The sequence below is a fragment of the Anabrus simplex genome, chromosome 1 (genome assembly GCF_040414725.1).
Source record: "Anabrus simplex isolate iqAnaSimp1 chromosome 1, ASM4041472v1, whole genome shotgun sequence".
NCBI classification, from domain to species: Eukaryota; Metazoa; Arthropoda; class Insecta; order Orthoptera; family Tettigoniidae; genus Anabrus; species Anabrus simplex.
The window spans coordinates 1,515,124,115-1,515,141,830 of NC_090265.1; the positions used below are offsets into that span (position 1 = coordinate 1,515,124,115).

General features: G+C 37.7%; 1 protein-coding gene across 3 annotated transcripts in view; it reads left to right on the top strand.

The window, feature by feature from the left end:
• jar (Myosin heavy chain 95F jaguar) overlaps window positions 1-17,716 on the top strand; it is a 562,711-nt gene that overhangs the window by 423,025 nt on the left and 121,970 nt on the right. The gene's annotated exons all lie outside the window — the stretch shown is intronic.

Sequence of the window (17,716 nt, forward strand, 5' to 3'; positions counted from 1 at the left end):
TTATTATTGTTTACTAGCAAGGTAAATATCAAAATTTTATGTGCATTTAGATCCAAGAATAGTTTAAATTGTGTAAATTTTTGTACCACTGAAAAAAGTTGGCCATTTTGTATAAAATACACATTTCTTACTGGAGGTGCTGGATATTATCATCGTCATCTTCACTTTCTGATTCCGACAAAGAAACATCACCACTTGAATAACTGTCAAGATATTCAGTGATGTCATCAGCTAAATGAACTTTCTTCACCATGTAACACGCGATAAATAACTAGGTCTAATCTAAATGATCTACACAGTTCAAAAAAATTAGGGGAACATGTTTTGTAACATCTGGTATGTGAACTTTAATTTGGTAGATGGGGTTCCAATGGTCGTACAGCATACCTTGAGACCTTAGCTACTCAGGGTATGTCAAATCAAAGTAATACTCCATCTGGAGGTGTAGCCATGCATTAAACTGTCAGGTGACCCCTCAAAACAAAGTAAATAGTGATGCATCCATGTGTCGTTGTGAGGTACACAGAATACTGCGGCCATTTGAGCATGTTGTATGTAAACCAGCACATCCCATGAGACGTCTTAACGAGGTTGAAGTCGCAAGGGCCGTCACTTTGATCCAGGAAGGATGGAATTTTCGTTGTGTTCCTGTGGATCTCAATGTCTCTCCGTCAGTTATTCAACGCTTGTGGAATTGCTACATTGAGACAGGCCAGTTCACAAGGAGGGTTGGACAAGGTCGTGGATGCATGAAAACCCCACAGGATGACCAATATCTGACAATGTGTGTTGCAGTGTCATTCAGCAATTGCCAGAGAACTGCAACAAGACCTCAGGAGGATCACTAGAGTCACGGTATCTTAGCAGACAGTAAGGAACAGGTTAAGGGAAGTGTCTTCACGACCCAGACGTCCTGTTCGAGTGCCCCGTTTAACGCAGCAACATCGCGCAGCTCACTTTCTGTTTGCCTGTACCCACGTCAAGTGGCAACTTCGCTAATGGAGACCTGTGTTGTTTACAGACGAGTCCAGATTTCCCCTGACACAGCATGATGGATGTCAACGTGTATGAAGACGCTGTGGTGAGCAGTACATGCCAAATGTTGTCCAGGAAGGCGACCGATTCAGATAAGGTTCTGTGATGGTGTGGGGTGGCATCAGTATTGAAGTCCGTACGGATCTTGTCGTTGTCCGTGGTAATCTTACCTATGGGGGGGTACATCGAGCAGATACTGCTACAGCATGTGTTGGTTGCTACATACGGTGTTGGCCCTGAATTTGTACTCATGCACGACAGTACCAGGGCTCATGTAGGGCTCATCACCAGAGCTGTCTTACGAGAACTGGAACACTACCTAAATACTGGAAGTTGTCTACAATATCCATCTCCTAATCTCCAATTCTTAGATGAACAGTTGGAGAGTTTCTACTCATCACCAAGCCAACTGTCTTCGTTTTGCTGATTTTGAGACCTAAGGCTGTAAAAGCTTCATGACAGAGATCTAGTCTAGTTTGTACTTCCGCTTCTGTCTCACCCCATACCATTACATCATAAGCAAAAACCAGGGCATTAGTAGGGTAGACAAATAATAATAATAATAATAATAATAATAATAATAATAATAATAATAATAATAATAATAATAATAATTTAATTATTTATTTGGCATACAGCATTAAATAAAATTTTGAAAGTACATATCAATGAAAACAAACTATTAGAATGTAAATGTGGATTGCTCAATCCACTGAAGTGCTGATAGAGCAGCGAACAAAAGGTCTTTTATATCTGCATGGTACAAACATTGAGGGTATTCAGTCACTATGTGCTGGATAGTCTGTCGAGCCGCACGACCATCACATGCTGGTGATTGCACTTTGCCCCACTTGTATAGGAGGTAGTCACATCTTCCATGGCTTTCCCTCACTCTGTTTAGAGTTACCCAAGTTTTTTAAGGAAGCTCAAATCCAGGGGCCTTTCTCTTTGTGTCCAGGAAGTCTTGAAGAGCAGGGGGTTGTTTCCTCTTTCCATTTTTGAATTCACTTTGTTGTAATGTGGAAGTTCTCTTGTTCCAACTCTTGGGCTGTTGCTATAGGGGATCTTTGTGATTTGAGTCTTCTATTTCCAGTGGCAGTAGGGATATCCCTGTATATTGAAAGATTGGGGTTATTGTTTATCTTCCTGTGTTCATGAACCAAAGAATCCTGTCGACAAAGATTTGCAGGGGCTATGTGGCTGAGTGCAGGGAGCCAGTATGTGGGTGTGGATCTAATGGTTCCTGAGATTAACTATAGGACAGTTAAACTGGCCATTTACATTTCCTACATATGGATTGTTCAGCCAGACAGGTTCATCATATTCAGCTGCTGAGTACACCAAGCTTAGAGAAGAGCAACCAGTTCTTGTTTACAATTTAGATGTTCAAATGGAAGCATGTTGTCTCTGTTTTGGATAATTTAGGTTTCAGTCACCACTTGCAGAAATAATCACCAAGATGGGAGAGTTCTTCTGATAGGTACTCTTCAGTTTGTTCCACTGACTTGTGTCTGATTGCCAAAGCAAGGTCATCAGCATACATAAACTTCTGTGCTTTTGTTTCAGATAAGTCCATTGTATACAAGCCATATAAAAGGAGAGCAAGAACTGAACCTTGTGGAAGGCCATTATCCAGTTTTCTTGGTCTGTTGATATCATTGCCAAGCACAACTTGAAATAACCTATTACTAAGCATGTTATTTACAAGATTGACAATTGTTTTGCACTGAACTGTGTGAAGACGTTTGTAGATTAGTCCTTGTTTTCATACATTGTTGTATGCTAATGTAAGGTCCACAAATATAGGAGAGGTTTTCAAGCCATTCTGGAAACCTGCTTCAATGTAGGTAGTCAGGGCAAAAATTTGTTAGTGTAGCTACGCTCAGGTCTGAAGCCAGAATGTTCCACAAGGACTTTTTCAAAAATTTTAGGTCCAATTCTGTTACACAAAAGTCTTTTTAAGAGTTTGTAAAATACACTTAACAGTGCAATTGGGCAGTATCTTTCTGGCCTATTCCTGGACTTCCCTGGTTTCAGGATGGCAATAAACTTTGCTCTTTTAAATTCAAATGGAAATTTACCTGTGACAAAGATATCCATGAAAAACTGTGCCAGCCAACTTCTAGTGTTCTTCCCATAGTGGAATAAAAGCTCTGGATGTATACCATCGAATCTAGAAGCTTTACCTACATTGAGATCTTTTTTGGCAGTATCAATGTCTTTGTTGTTAAATGATGAAGCAAATGAAGAAGCAATTGAAGCTGTTGTCTGTAATTGTTTTAGATTGCCTTCATTGTACTTGCATGATGCTTATCCCCTGATACCCTTGAAACTGACACAGTGTGAGAGGCAACTTGATTAGCAGTAACTTCAGGTTGCTCATGTACTGCTGGAGCACTCGATCCAAGTTTGTGTAAAGGATTTCATGCTTTTCAACTGGAGTGCCTGGAGTCTGATTCCTACATAGTGTTTGGAATCGAATTCCAGTACTGAACTGGACATCAACAATTGGCAGTCAGATTATCCTTACTGATCTGGCAAACACAGTAAGAAATGACTTCGAACAGTTCTTTTAAGAATTTCCAAACCAGACATGTGGGCCCAATACTTCATATTCTCCACTTGAATACTGAGGGTATTAGTTCTTCAAAATGTCAACTCCTCTCGAAAATTCTTACGAGTTCAGTCAGTCGACATTGTTCTACTTCAAGAAATGCATACTGCAGTTGAAAGCCAGGTATGTATCAGAGGAAAAATCTCAGTATATACTTATATTGATACAGTGTACCATCATGCATATGGATTAGCCACATACTTTCAAAATAATAATAATAATAATAATAATAATAATAATAATAATAATAATAATAATAATAATAATAATAATAATAATAATAATAATAATAATAACAACAACAACGACAATAATAATAATAATAATAATAATAATAATAATAATAATAATAATACAGAAGTTACGCATGTTGTTTTTTGAACAAGATTTTACAAACAACAACAAGCGGAACTTCTATAAAACATTCAGAGAAGAAGTATCAAATTATTAGGTACCTAGTACTTGTTTCAAACGTCCCAATGAAACTCTAGAGACAAATAATCTATTTTGCTTTACGTCGCACCGACACAGGTAGGTCTTATGGCGACGATGGGACGGGAAAGGCCTAGGAGTGGGAAGGAAGCAGCCATGACCTTAATTAAGGTACAGCCCCAGCATTTGCCTGGTGTGAAAATGGGAAACCACAGAAAACCATCTTGAGGGCTGCCAACAGTGGGATTCGAACCCACTATCTCCCGGATGCGAGCTCACAGCTGCGCACTCCTAACCGCACGGCTAACTCACCCAGTAGAGACAAATAATCAAGAAAACTGTAAACACCTAGCAAATTAATTCAAGGGACTTATAAACTATGACTCACCCACAGATCAACTCACCATTGAAAAACCCACTCCCAGTCTTCTAGATTCAGAGCCTCCCACATTGGAAGAAGTAAAAAAAAAACAAAAAAAAACCTGTGAACTTAAAAATAACAAAGTCCCTGGGGAGGATGGTATAACTGCCAAAATGTTGAAGATAGGAGGCAAAAGCCTTACCCAAACAGTCCACAAAATTCTTGAGAATATCTGCATCGTGGAAGAAATCCCTGGAGACTGGAAATCTGCACTAATCCATCCACTGCACAAGAAAGGGGATAAAACTGACAGAGGGATTTCCTTTATACCAGTTACAAAATTCTCTCAAGACTTGAAAGACAAACTGATCATCAAATAGATGAATATCAGGCAGGTTACAGAAAGGGCAAATTCTGTTCATAACAAATTCTGAATCTCAAAACTATATTAAAAATGCATAAAACCAGACAAACAGTGATCACTTTTGTTGACTTCAGGAAGGCGTATGACTCTATAGACTGATGTACACTTTTCAGTATACTAGAAAAATTAAAAGTAAATAGGAAAATAAGAACTGCAGATGATGATGATGATGATAGGAAAATAAGAGAACTGATCAGACAAACATTGACCCCTCAAGCGTGACGTTGTTAATCCCTTGACCCCAACCTCCATACGCTGTATAGACCTCCTTTTCTTCACATGCTGCCGGCCTCCATGCATGGTATAGACCCTTGCAGACCTAACTTCATTTTGTTTAGCTTGTAACATTTTAAAGTTGTCAAGATGGAAATAGTATATCTTTGAAGGTGAAGATCTCTGCCTTCCTTGTATGTATGAATCAGCCCAAATCAGCATTTTTTTTTCTTTTGTTCTAAAGTGTTTGAAATAGTCTGACCTCTTTCTGCTTGAGAGCATATAGGCTTAAATTCCTGCTGCAATCTAGCAGATGTATGTTTCATTACAGGATGTTTCCTTACGTAGATTGATAGTATAAATCGCCATCTCTTCACTGATATGAATATTGACATCATCTGGTGAGAATTCTTATAATTCAATGCCTTAAAACCACTTATGACTCATAATTACTTGACTCTATGTCACTTTGGAATACAATATTGCATGGCGCAGTAGCATGACACAGAGCAGTTTGAATGAAAGAGAAGTACTGGTTTTTAATAAATCACATGATAAAAGCACTACACCAGACTGAACTGAGTAAAGTGAGAGTGGATGCATAACATAAGGAATGGGAAGGCATGGTGTGCATGGCCAAATAATTGATGACAAAACACACCAAATTATACGCCTAGTTTCTCATGAACCAATCATCCCATTAACCTGGAATTTGTGCTAAATGAATCTTTGAACTATTGTTCTTCTGCTCAAAGTTCCCAAGGCAATGATTACCCTAGTTTTCATTGCATTATGAAACAACCCAGGCAAATACAAGCATGTCACTTTCATTTCATTCAAAATGTGGAAGGTCTCTTCAAACCAAAAGGTAAATATAAAGTTAATGAATGTAAATTACATTACTATGAGACTCTAATGTAAACATTTGAAAATAATCTGAGCTAAACTGTTGTAACAGTAAATTTTTAAAGAGATCACTGCATTTTCTTAGTGCTTATATCTGAATCATCCCCGTCCACTGGGTAAAGCGGCACTCAAACATTCCCTGTTGCTGAGGGGTTAAACTCCAGATAGCACCCACAGTGTGCTTTATTTCTAGCCTACTCCCAATGCTGAGTGCAGTATCATATGAATTTCGTTATAATTTCCAAATGTGCAAGCAAACAACTGTGTAGTAGTCACCTTAGGCATTTCTTGGCGTATTATCATGAATTACATTATTAGCGTCACTATCTTCACTGGATTTATAGCAAACTCATCCTCTGTATTACTCTCACACTCTGAATTACATTCTCCATCATTAATAATGAGTAAATTAGATATTTCTGCATCACCAACAACGCCGCCAAGCAAACTTAAAATGTGTGTAGAGTTTTGAAAAATAAATGACTGCGAACAAATGCGACATCTCTTGACAATAATAGATAGCTCAAAGTATGGCCGAAAGTTACCTCTTCCTGCCATCTTGTGATAAAGCAATAACTACTGGTATTACAAAATCCACATTGCGGGTGTTTCAAATGTCACGGCACTCCATTGCACCGTACACGCTGTGACCATAGCAGACCATTGGGCACACCATTGTATGACACACGCTAGGGGCGGTTAACTAACACCACTTGTAAAGTTAAATTCCTAGGTGAAATATCTGAGCCTTTACTGTTAACACAGAGGTCTGACAAGGATATGGACTTTTTTTTTAGCTATTTGTTTTACTTCGCACCAACACAGATATGTCTTATGGCGACAATGGGATAGGAAAGGCCTAGGAATGGAAGGAAGTGGCCGTGGCCTTAATTAAGGTACAGCCCCACCATTTGCCTGGTGTGAAAATGGGAAACCACGGAAAACCATCTGCAGGGCTGCCGACAGTGGGGTTTGAACCCACTATCTCCCGGATACAAGTTCACAGCTGCGCGCTCCTAACCGCATGGTCAACTTGCCTGGTAGGAGATGGACTATTGCCTCTCTTATTCAATTCATACTTGAAAAAAATAATAGGAACCTGGGAAAAGGAAATTAAATGAGTGACCCTTGGCAGACTACTCAAAGATAAAATTCATGTGAAGTGTCTGACCTTGGCAGATGACTTAGTAATTCTTTCCAATAATAGACAAGAAACAGTTCATTCAGTTAAAAAATGTCATGAAATTGCCAACAAAATAGGACTTCAAATTTCTAACGATAAAACTCGGTACATGGAAGGAGCCCCATTATATTTAGTTGGATAACCTGTGATAAGAAAATTTTGGCAAAATTTCTCAAGTGAATTCCTATTTTAAATACATAGAAGAAATTATTCAGTCATCTGGGTTAAATTGTGAGGCAAATAAAGAGAGGATCTCTAAATTACAGAAAGCCTACTGAATCACCTGGAATTCATATAACAAAACATCAATATCTAGGAAAGCAAAACTAAGGCATTATAATTCAGTAATCAAACCCAAAGCATTATATGCATCGGAAATCTTAATCATGGGTGGTAGATCATTAATCAAAGACATAAAAAGGCAAGAGAGGACAATTCTGTGGAAAATCTTCGGCCCAGTTTCTAGAGATGGAATCTGGATGAAAAAGAAATCTTAGGAAATATATTGTCGTGCTGGAAAAATCTCACACACCTTCAGAAAAAGGTGATTGAAATTCTATGGGCATATTCTCGGAATGAGCGAGCATAGAATGACTAAAATAATTTTCAACCTTGCCCTTTCATTAGAAACCAAGAGCAACTGACTTAATGAATCTGTAACAGACCTACAGGAAATCAACACCACTGAGAAAATTAAATGGGATAGATGTAAATTCTGAACACTAATCGATAATCTCCATTTTGCAGACAAAACCAACACCAGAACACCTGCACAGAAGAACACAGGAAAAAACTTAGTAAGAGGATGAAGAGATTTTGGGAGAAGGATAAAGCAAAAACATCAGCTAAATAAATTCAACCGCACTCCATAGTCAGGCATAACAATGCAAAAAAATAAAAGATAATAATAATAATAATAATAATAATAATAATAATAATAATAATAATAATAATAATAATAATAATAATAATAATAACAACAATTAGTGGCCTTTGACACCAAATTAGGCTAGTTAAAAATTTTGAAAAAGTAATAAAAGGTAATAATAAACTTATAACCAATATATTTACATACATACATACATTATCATTTTAGACTGTTATGCCTTTCAGCGTTCAGTCTGCAAGCCTCTGTGAATTTACTAACCGTTGCCACAATCCTTGATGTGGAACTAGTGTTGTGGCCTCATTTAGTTCTATACCTCTTATGTTTAAATCGTTAGAAACCGAGTCTAACCATCGTCGTCTTGGTCTACCTCTACTTCTCTTACCCTCCATAACAGAGTTCATTATTCTCCTAGGTAACCTATCCTCCTCCATTCGCCTCACATGACCCCACCACTGAAGCCGGTTTATGCATACAGCTTCATCTATCAAGTTCATTCCTAAATTAGCCGTTATCTCCTCATTCCGAGTGCCGTCCTGCCATTGTTCTCACCTGTTTGTACCAGCAATCATTCTTCCTACTTTCATATCTGTTACTTCTAACTTATGAATAAGATATCCTGAGTCCACCCAGCTTTCACTCCTGTAAAGCAAAGTTGGTCTGAAAACAGACCGATGTAAAGATAGTTTCGTCTGGGAGCTGACTTCCTTCTTACAGAATACTGTTGATTGCAACTGCAAGCTCACTGCATTAGCTTTACAACACCTTGATTCAATCTCACTTACTATATTACCATCCTGGGAGAACACACAACCTAAATATTTGAAATTATCGACCTGTTCTAGCTTTGTATCACCAATCTGACATTCAATTCTGTTGAATTTCTTATCTAGTGACATCAATTTAGTCTTCGAGAGGCTAATTTTCATACAATACACATTGCACCTATTTTCAAGTTCCAAGATATTAGACTGCAGGCTTTCCGCACAATCTGCTATTAAGACCAAGTCGTCAGCATAGGCCAAACTACTTACTACATTTCCACCTAACTGAATCCCTCCCTGTCATTTTATACCTTTCAGCAGATGATCCATGTAAACTACGAACAGCAAAGGTGAAAGATTACAGCTTTATCTAACCCCTGTAAGTACCCTGAAACAAGAACTCATTCTACCATCAATTCTTACTGAAGCCCAATTGTCAACATAAATGCCTTTGATTGATTTTAATAATCTACCTTTAATTCCATAGTCCCCCAGTATAGCGAACATCTTTTCCCTCGGTACCCTGTCATATGTTTTCTCTAGATCTACGAAACATAAACACAACTGCCTATTCCTCTCATAGAATTTTTCAATTTCCTGGCGCATACTGAAAATCTGATCCTGACAGCCTTTCTGTGGTCTGAATCCACACTGGTTTTCATCCAACTTCCTCTCTATGACTGATCGCACCCTACCTTCCAAGATGCCAGTGAATACTTTGCCTGGTATACTAATCAATGAGATACCTCGATAGTTGTTGCAAACCTTCCTGTTCCCTTGTTTATAGATAGGTGCAATTACTGCTTTTGTCCAATTTGAAGGTACCTTACCAACACTCCATGCTTAGTTTACTACTCTATGAAGCCATTTCATCCCTGCCATCCCACTATACTTAACCATTTCAGGTCTAATTTCATCTATTCCTGCTGCTTTATGACAATGGAGTTTATTTACCATCTTTCCACTTCCTCAAGCATAATTTCACCAACATCATTTTCCTCCTCCCCATGTGCTTGGCTGTTCACAACACCACCATGAGGATGATTTCCTTTTACATTGAGAAGATGTTCAAAATATTCCCTCCACCTCTCCAGTGATTCCCTGGGATCTATTATGAATTCACCTGAATTACTCAATACACTGTTCACTTCCTTTTTCCCTCCCTTCCTTTCTTTATTACTGTCCAGAAAGATTTCCCTGCTGCTTGACCTAGCCTTTCCAGGTTATTACCAAAATCTTCCCATGACTTCTTTTTGGATTCAACAACTATTTGTTTCACTCTTGTTTCTTTCATCTACGTACAAATTCCTGTCTGCCTTCTTTTTACGTTTACAAGCTGCTCTCACTTCATCATTCCACCAAGATGTTTGCCTTTTCCCATATTTACACACAGTTGTTCTTAGGCATTCCCTTGCTGTTTCTACTACAGCATCCCTGTATGCCACCCATTCACTTTCTATATCCTGAACCTGCTTACTGTCTACTGTTCGAAACTTCTCACTAATCACATCGATGTACTTCTGTCTAATTTCCTCGTCCTGGAGATTTTCTACCCTTATTCGTTTGCAGACAGATTTCACTTTCTCTACCCTAGGCCTAGGGATACTTAGTTCACTACAGATCAGATAGTGGTCTGTACCATCGTAAAATCCCTGAGAAACTTGTACATTCCTAACAGATTTCCTGAATTCGAAGTCAGTTAAGACATAGTCTATTATGGATCTGGTACCCATAGCCTCCCATGTGTAGCGGTGAATAGCCTTATACTTGAAGAATGTATTCGTAACAGCTAAACCCATACTAGGACAGAAGTCCAGCAAACGCTTCCCATTCCCATTAGCTTCCATATCTTCCCCACATTTACTAATCACCCTTTCACATTCTTAAATTCTATTCCCAACTCTTGCATTGAAATCGCCCATCAGCACTATCCTATCCTTGCTGTTGACACTGACCACAATGTCACTCAATGCTTCATAAAACTTGTCAACTTCATCCTTGTCTGCACCCTCACATGGTGGATACACGGAGACAATTTTAGTCCTAATTCCTCCAACTGACAAATCTACCCACATCATTCACTCATTTACGTGCCTAACAGAAACTATGGTGGATGCAATGATATTCCTGATAAAGAGCCCTACCCCAGACTCTGCCCTTCCCTTTCTAACACCCGTCAAGTACACTTTATAATCTGCTATCTCTTCCTCGTTATCTCCCTTTACCCGAATATCACTTACTCCTAGCACATCCAGATGCATCCTCTTTGCTGACTTAGCCAGTTCTACTTTCTTCCTTCCATAAGCCCCATTAATATTGATAGCTCCCCATCGAATTCCATTTCGTTTGCCAATTTGTTTCCAAGGAGTCCCTCGTCTGTCAAATGGGAGTGGGACTCTGTTACTCCCATAGGTCCGAGGCTTGCTTAAAATGTTCTGAGCTCGGTAAATTCATGAAGCAGGATGCTACCCTACTTGCACATAGTCCAAGTGAGGATCTCACCTCTAACGGGTTATGGACCATCGGTGAATTGTATAGTCCTAGCCGCCTGAGCACAAGAAGGCCCATGACTCAGAATATGTCCTAGATGCCCACTCCCATTCCATAGCACCTGGTATCCCGACTCTCAGGACCACTTACTAGGCCACTCAACCATTGCCCATGGTTCACGAACTAGGACGTGACTACAGTAACCTAAACCAAAGCAAGGAAAAATGTGTGTTTGTGTGGGATCATAAAATAAAATAAAATAAAATAAAGCACTTGTCGAAGAAAAGAACATATTCAGAATTCTCACTTACATTGAAACTAAATGGTATCCTTAAAGCACATGAAATCTTTATAATTTTGTGGGAATGATCCTGTATTAATATAACTTTAAAATGGCACTGAATATTTAATATTACAACTATTGTAACTCAGAAATATTATTGGTTGAATGTACAACAATCTGGGGATGAACAAACTGGCGCTCATTTCACTTCAGAAACATTGTCACTAATTAGTTCTTTACCTGCCCACTTTTGCATTTCCTTTAGTATTAATTCAATTAGAATATTTTTAACATTTGAAAGTGAAAGTCTTGGATGTCATTGCTTGTGTAAAAGCATGAAGTAATACACATAATATAGAAGCATATCCATTACTATGGTGAAATGGAATCAAGTATAAGAAGTGCAGTACTTTGAACTAGGCAAAATTATTCAAGAGAGACAAATACAATATATTATTATAAAGTTTAACATCTGGTTGTTCAACTTCCATTCATTGTGATGGGTGGGCTTAAACTGAAGTATCCACAAAGACGCACACAAAATGCTGTCAGTTGGTACACTTATTTATTCACATTTATTTATAACTTAAATACACATAACCTTAATCACTGCCATCGCAAACAAAACACTTCACTCCGAGAACAACATACCACCATTTTAACAAGTGCCTATCACGGAGCACCTGGAGAATACAACCTGAAACAGATGACTACTGACATGCATGTCATCCACAACACGTGGTCACAAGTATACTCCTGTTAAACCATAACTCCAACTAAGCAATAACTCAACTCTACCATCAAGACTGCCTCTTAGATATATGTTGCCTAGGATAGAGAAAGTGAAATCTGTCTGCAAACGAATAAGGGTAGAAAATCCCCAGGATGAGGAAATTACACAGAAATACATGGATATGATCAGTGAGAAGTTCCAAACATTGGACAGTAAGCAGGGTCAGGATATAGAAAGAGTATGGGTGACATACAGGGATGCTGTAGTAGAAACAGCAAGGGAATGCCTAGAAACAGCTGTGTGTAAAGATGGGGAAAAGCGAACATCTCGGTGGAATGATGAAGTGAGAGCAGCTTGTAAATATAAAAAGAAGGTTTATCAGAAATGGCTCCAAACAAGGGCTGATGTAGACAGGGAATTGTACATAGAGGAAAGAAACTGAGCGAAACAAATAGTTGTTGAATCCAAAAGGAAGTCGCGGGAAGATTTTGGTAATAACTTGGAAAGGCTAGGTCAAGCAGCAAGGAAACCTTTCTGGACTTGACAGTAATAAAGAATCTTAGGAAGAGAGGGAAGAAGTAAATGAACAGTGTTTTGGGTAATGAGGCAGTTTCAAAAATTAAATATGATCGGTGGAAAACGGTAAATAAAAATGTAAACAGACTCTGGGATGGGTTTAAAGCAATTCTTGAGGAATGTGAAAATAGGTTTGTACGTTTAAAGGTGGTAAGGAATGGTAAAGACCCACCTTATTATAATAGAGAAAGAAAGAGACTAAGAAGGAGGTGCAAATAGAATTAGAAATGGCTGTGGAAGTAAGGAGAAATTTAAGGAACTCACTAGGATAGTGAATCTAGCAAAGAAGGCAGCTAAGGATAACATGATGGCAAGCATAGTTGGCAGTCATACAAATTTCAGTGAAAAATGGAAGGGTATGTATAGGTACTTTAAGGCAGAAACAGGTTCCAAGGACATTCCAGGAATAATTAATGAACAAGGGGAGTGTATATGTGAGGATCTTCAAAAGGGAGAAAGAAGTATAGTATTCAGTCAGCAGTATGTGTTGGTTACAAGAGGAGGTGACTAATGCTAAAGAAGTATTAAAATGTACATATGATAACAATAACTTTTACAATAAGATACAAAGTTGAAAACTAGAAAAGTGGCTGGAATCAAAACCAAATCAAAATCTCTTTATTTGAAAATGAGGTGTCTACCTCGGTGGCAAATGTTACACTAAAATACATTATTGTCAAGCGCTAAATTTTAAATTAACAAGAGAAGAATCTTTTTTTTTTCTAGAATACAATAATATACAATATATGCTAACAATTTTTTTCTATTAAACAAACAGATCATCCTTAATAAACTTATATTGTTTACAAAATTCTACTTATAATATCTCCTATACTTACAAACATAGTCAACTCATATACAGTATGTGGAATTACTTCAAATAATACTATGCAACTGGTATAAGATTAAAATTTACATTGCATTTTTTTTTTTTATTTTTTTTTTTTTTTTTTACCATTTTGGAACCTAAGTAGCATAACGACCTGCTGTGTCTTAACCAGAGCCCCCTTTTGCCACCACTTTTCAGAGTTCCTGAAGGGCCTTCACAGCTACCCTAGCGGTCCCAGGGCCCTCGAAGTCCCCACTGTACTTCACCCCTACAGGCAGTCCCCTACTTTGGCTGTCCAAACTCCATGGACCAGGGGATGGAATTAATTTTTTTTTAACCCTTAACTTGACGATGTGCCATTTTTGGCACACTAATATTTAAAAAATATTATCAAATCATCAAGTCTAGCTTTGCATATTTCCTTATGACTATGTATTTGTCGGACATTCTACAGCACGTGGAAATATTTATGTCTCCATCTGCCGGTGCAACTGTGTACTGCATCTACTTTGAGTGAACATGGCGGAGAGAAAGCGCGGTCACCCTAGACAGCAGGTAAATATATGTTTCAAATCGTGTTCGTAGAGCTAAAACAATAGTTTCCAGTTGTCAAATTATAAGCAAGAAGGTTTAGAATTTTGGCTAATGCTTGTTATTTTCTTCTAAACACTAAATTAGAGTAGTTATAATAAGTTGAATTATAGCGTGCCATTTTTGGCACATTACCAAATTTACGAGAGAGCTGCTATTTGTACAAGTGTGCCAGAAATGGCACAGTGCCAAATATTCAGTAATACCTGTAAGTTTCAGAATTTCCTGAAATATTCAATATAGCTCCTCTGTTTCAAACTTTTGTGCACAATGCATATGATTTTTATTCAATTTTCTGTGACAGAAACCATATGTTATAAGTTACATATTTTATGTAACATTTACTATACGATACTCATTTCAATTTTAGGAAGAAAATGAGGCATTTTCCCATCGCACAAGGAGAATAATGGCGTTAATTCCTGAGCCAGGATCACCGGACATTGGTTCAGATCTTGATGACGAAGAAAAGGATGAACTTCATTATTTTTTGGAAAATGCCTATAAGGAGACTGCAAGTGACTGTGAATCTGATAGTGACAATGTGAGTTCACCTCCACCATTTCTTCCAGACGAGCTTGTGGAAATGCTTGACAGTTTTGATAAATATGACTTTTTGGACACAACAGATGGTATTGCTTCAAAAATAAATGAACCTACAGAATTTGGGGAAGATACATTTTGTGACAATTCGATTGCAGCAGTGGTTCCATCTCCTCACAATATCATGGGAAGTGAACTGAGTAGAAGTATTGGTGATTCTGGCCTGGTGGCTGCTGGTTGTAGTGCTGAGACCGTTGCATCTTGTTGTGAGACTGGTCCTGAAGCTGTTATTTCTCCATTTGCTGGCAACATTATTCATACTGATGAATTGTCGTTAGCCGAATCCACGGAAAGTGTGCCTATCTCTAATCATCCAGGTTTACTGTCTTCAGACTTTGCACAAGTTTCTAATTCATCCAAGGAATCACCTTCTACTTCAGGTATGATAACACGTTCGGTAAAAAGTAACAACAGTGAAAGTGTTGAACCAAATTGCACTATTACTTCCAACAGCATAAAACTAACTGGATCATTATCAAAAAACGAAGAAGTTTCACACCACCTGCTGGATATCAACCTGCTAACAAAATGTCCCATACATCCAAAGACAATGCGAACAAATCTGTGAAAAACAACAGTGCATAGTGAAAACTACCAGAAAAATAAAATCAAAGACTGTACCCAAAGATAAATACAAATGGAGACCTGGGTCTTTAGCTGATAAACCAGACTTTGTACGTAGGGACCTGCAAATTCCTGATACAATCAAAACTCCTTTCAAATATTTTAAAACATTTTTCTCTGATACTTTGGTGGACTTGATTGTTTATAATACCAATCTTTATTCGGTACAAAATAGAGGCAAATCACTCGGTGTTACCAAAGAAGAAATATGTGACTTTATTGCAATCGAAATATTGATGGGCATAGTTTCAATGCCTTCTTACACTGACTACTGGTCTCACAAATTTCGGTATTCAGGAGTAGGTGATGTCATGTCTCTAAAGCAATACCAACAGATAAGACGGTTCATACATTTTGTGAACGATGAGGATGTGAATGATGACAGATACTTTAAAGTTCGACCAGTCTGTGATATTATTAGACAGGGATGTTTATCTATTCCCCAAGAACAGCGTTTCTCAATTGATAAAATGATCATTCCATACAAAGGAAGGAAAGCAGGTTCTAGAAAGCAGTATTGTCCGAAAAAAACTAAGAAGTGGTGTTTCAAAATGTTTGTTTTGGCTGGCATCAGTGGAATTGTATACGATTTTGTGTTGTATGGCGGTGAGAATACATTCCTTGGATACACTTTTAGTGAAAAGGAGTCTCAATTTGGTCTTGGAGGAAAAGTTGTGATAGCATTATGTAAATCTATTGTCGATAGTCCTTTATCAATAGTGTACTTCGATAATTATTTCACCTCAGTAGATTTGATTCATTACCTGAGAAATGAATTTGGGATTTTCAGCCTTGGAGTAATAGCCAGCTACAGAACACAAAGTTACGACTTGCCTGATCAGAAAGAGCTAAAGGGAAGGGGGAGAGGATCCATCAGCCAGATTGTTTCAGAAGAGGAAAAAATTAACATTGTTCGATGGCAAGACAATAAGCCTGTGACTATCATAAGCTCTTTTGCTGATGCTTACCCTGTCAGTAAAGTAAAGAGATACTCAAAAGAACTGAAACAAAGTGTTGAAGTAGATTGCCCAAATGTTGTGAAAGAATATAACACCCATATGGGTGGTGTTGACATTGCAGGCATGCTAGTTGCACTCTATAGAATTAGGCTCAAAACAAAACGTTGGTATCTTCAGATTTTTGCACAGATGATAGACATCTGCCTCAATAATGCCTGGTTGTTACAGAGGAGAGAACTACGCCTGAAAGGTCTCAAAAACAAGATGACACTGAAAGAGTTTCGATACGAAATATATCAGTGTCTTCTGAAATGTAACAGGACGAGAGAAAATGGAAGAAATATGAAAAAAATGAACCTCCCAGAGAAGATAATAAAGGAGCCATCAGTTCCAGGACCATCAGAAGATGTCCGTCATGACTTTGTTGCACACTTCCCAGTTTATACAACGAGAAGGAGGTGTAGATATTGTGTGAAAGGGAAATCAGTAATCCAGTGCAGTAAGTGCGAAGTAAGATTATGTTTAAAGGAAAACAGTAATTGCTTCATAGGATTCCACAATAAATTGTGAAATTGTAAAATTAACAATGAAACAGTAAGTTGTAAGTTGTAAAAAAGATGAAAAATGAAACAGTGAATATAAAATTCCAGACTAAAAACTGCTGTATACAGTGCTTTTTAGGCAAAATTTGGCATATACCTTGTTTTGGGTTTATGTTTTATGTTTTTTGATTATGTAAAGTATTACAATGTTTAATAAAATTAATTCTACTACGATGAAGTTATTAAATATAGTATATGATTGACTAAAATTTATTGATTTTCCCTCTACCTTATATTCTCTAATACTTAGCAATGTGCCATTTTTGGCACACACAAAACTGTGGTTATATTCTCTACAACTTAGCAATGTGCCAAAAATGGCACATACAAGAAAGTGGGTTTAAGGAATTCAAACATTTTTTAAAATATTTTTCCCACATTCCTTAGCATCAATGTATGCAATAAAAAGTATAAAACTATTTGTACACAACATTATTTTTCTCTGCCAATTTAAGGGTTAAACACACATTTTTTATTTACAATATCCTGCACTGGTTGAATGCCCTCTAACATTTCATTTATTTTCCCTGTTGCTGTTTATTCTCTTCTTGAATACCTGTACAGATTTTGGAAAAGGATCAAACACTACTCCTGGTAAACTGTTCCAC